Here is a 3,196-nt window from a genome sequence, read left to right on the forward strand (position 1 = left end):
ATTTAAATATAATATCAGTGTATGAAAAACCCTCTTGGAAAATATTGAGCACTATTAGATTTGAAGCTCGTTAAATGTATCATGATGTAGTTTATAATATATATAATATATCTTTTCCTTTTTTTGAGACTAGTTATTATTGTTTAAATAACATAAAACGTTTCGGCTAATTACGTCTTCCCCAAGGACAATCTATCAAATGACAACTTTTATTATCCATTTATTTTTAACAAACAACATTATTATTAATAAAATGGCATAATTTAAAAACAATTTACACTCACATCAATAATTCAAAAGCTTTTTCCAATCTATTCTGCCAGGGCCATCAGTTTCAGTCGAAATTACCCCATGAGATATAAAAAAAATTGGAAATCATGTTAATTTATTCATAAACTTTCCTTAGCTTATGTCTAATTACCTATTTTTTCTCTCATCATATTAACAGGTCAGGCATATAATTGGTTTTTTCAAAAAGTATTTTTCTTTTAATTTCTGTCTATTATTAAAATTCATATGAGTGTCAATTGTAAATATCAACATAAATTTTTACCCACATTTTTCATAAAAAATAAATTAATTTCATAAATTTTAATAAATTAAATTTAGCTTAAAATCTCAGCATAGGTTTAAATTTCTTGTGTCTGTTTTAAAATTCACTGCATAATTAATGTTTTCTGATATGTAAATGGACTCAAGAATTTTTCTTTTCAAATCATTATTTTCTTTATGTAAAATTATTGTGTGCTGGTTTTTGGCTGCATGCTCTGCATTAGTGCCATTATTTACATACACAGTTTAATAAAATAAATTAGTTTCTAATTATTATTTTCCTAAGAATAATAAGAATAGTTTATTATTTATCATCCTCACATCTACGTTTCGGTCTACCCCTCAAGTGTTTACCCGTCGGTTTAGTGTTAATTAACATTTTAGAGACCCACTCGTCACTAAGCCCTATAACCTCTGACAGCTCTCTCAATTCAGCTTTGTCCAGATACATTCTCTAGCATGTATCTGAATTCTCTTGTAAGTTCATTCTTTTTTAGTCCGAATATTTTACGTAATACTTTATTTTCGAAAACCTTCAGGCGCTGTTCTTCTTATAGTTTAAGATCTTAAGATCGTCTCGGATCCATAAAGAACAGTAGGAAGGATATAATTTTGTAAATTCTAATCTTTAAGTTTTAAGCATTTCTAACCTTCAATCTGACTTTTATTTCCTCAAAAAATTGGGTTTTTTCTAGTTACCGTAGAACCTAAATACTTAAACCTATCTACCTGTTCAAACGTATTTCTTCCTATGTGAATATCCTCCAAACTGCTCGCATTTCTACTGCTAACCATGTATTCCGTATTTCCGTATCTATTTCAAGACCTAGTTTATTACTGGAGTTTATTAACGCGGTTTTATTTAGTTCTTTATTTTCCTTATCCTCACCCAATAATACCAAATCACAAGCGTATCCAAGCACCGGTATGTTACCACCTAAAATTTAAACCTTTTCGTATTAAATAAAATAGGTGATAAAGAATCGGCTTGATTTAAACCCGACCGACCCTTGAATTTCTCGGAATAATGAATACCGATTCGTGCCTTATTAATCATTTTTTTTTGTATTTATTATATTTTTATTTATACGTATTATATTTGTTTTTATTTTATTTTATTTTTACTATTGTTTTCATATACTTTTTTCCCTTTTTATAGCGATGGATGGATACTTATGTTGCTTAATTGTGGCAAATTCTGTTATTATTATTTAATAAAACATTATGTTAGATTGGAAAAAAAAAACTGAGGAAAACAAATGCTTTAGTTAATGACCAATGTAGATTTTTCAGAATGTTCTTCAAATCTAAATTTCGGAACTCCAAACATTCCAGTAATCCGAACTGGAGTGAAAATAGTTACTTTTTTTTTTAGAAAACGGAGGCAATAACATTTTAGTTTTAATATAATAGTATAAATGAGTAAAGGACATTTTTAGCTTTTCTATCTATAAGCAAGTTGTAAAATTCAAAGTGGACATTTACAATTTCGAAATCCGGTAATCCAATTCCTATGGACGTATTATGTGTTCATTATACATTTTATTGGAATTTAAAATACATAATATGTATTGTATAAATAAATAAAAAAATAGTAACAGGTTTTGCTTGCAAATAATTAATATTTAAAAGGAAGACGGTCTAGGTTCAGTTAAAATAATAATAAATAAACTATTTATTATGAGTCAACTTTTCGCCCCACATGCACATATGTTAAGGAAATTTTTATTTTCCCGATCTATAGGCAAATTATTTTTATCACTGTCAAATTGAAAAGTGGAAATTTTTAGTTTCGATATGGGATAATCTAAATCCTTTGGAAGTTGTCAGAATATATCGTGTTGGAATTAGAAATACATAATATCTATTGTATACGTCATTTAATTTGGTAAAACTAATTTAATTAATAGTAAAAATATCCATAATACTAATTTTGTTGGTGAACTTATTTTTTTTTTTATCATGTTTTAAATAAATCCTTAAAAAAAATCTGTACCACTACAACCCACGAAGGGTCAGAGGATCAGTACTTTGTAAGGAAGTACTGTTACTTGAACAATGGTTGTGCAAGGAGATGATTTAGTCAGCATCACGCTCGACCAGATTTTTACTCAATAAAGAATACCAATTTATGAGGCTGGGTAGACTTCAGGAGGGCTCCAAGAACCCACAGGAGTTATAATACAATTAAAGTATTGAAAAAATAAACTTAAAACTCTTAAATTTCCAACAAAATATGTAAAAAAAAATTATATGTAGAAAAATAGTTATGTACATTCATATTTTTGAATTTTTCCAAATACTTCCTGTAATCCGAATACTCCCCTGCAGCAATTTGTTCAGATTGCCGAGATTACATTACAGCATATTTCTATCATTCATGACTTATTATACTTTTTATTTTAATATTATTAAATATAATAATATTTAAAAATATTATAGAATTATTTGACCTGTATGACGCCTCCTCCTTTGCCCCTCGAACCTGAATGCAAGAAGACCTCTGGCAATCCTATCATCTTTCCCACCCAGTCAGTTACGACTGTTTCTAATTCAGTACATGCTGGACTCGAAGCCTGAAATATATATAGATATATTAATTTTTTTGAAAAATATAATTAGAGAACATTTATTCACTTTCAAT

The 3,196-nt window shown here is 28.0% G+C and overlaps 1 protein-coding gene across 1 annotated transcript in view; it reads right to left on the reverse strand.

Moving 5' to 3' along the window:
• Window positions 1-3,196, reverse strand: part of Hdc (histidine decarboxylase) — a gene marked incomplete in the record, with an annotated part of 86,263 nt that overhangs the window by 51,095 nt on the left and 31,972 nt on the right.

This window comes from Halyomorpha halys, unplaced genomic scaffold (genome assembly GCF_000696795.3).
Source record: "Halyomorpha halys isolate HHAL.00 unplaced genomic scaffold, Hhal_1.1 Scaffold255.1, whole genome shotgun sequence".
Lineage (NCBI taxonomy): Eukaryota > Metazoa > Arthropoda > Insecta > Hemiptera > Pentatomidae > Halyomorpha > Halyomorpha halys.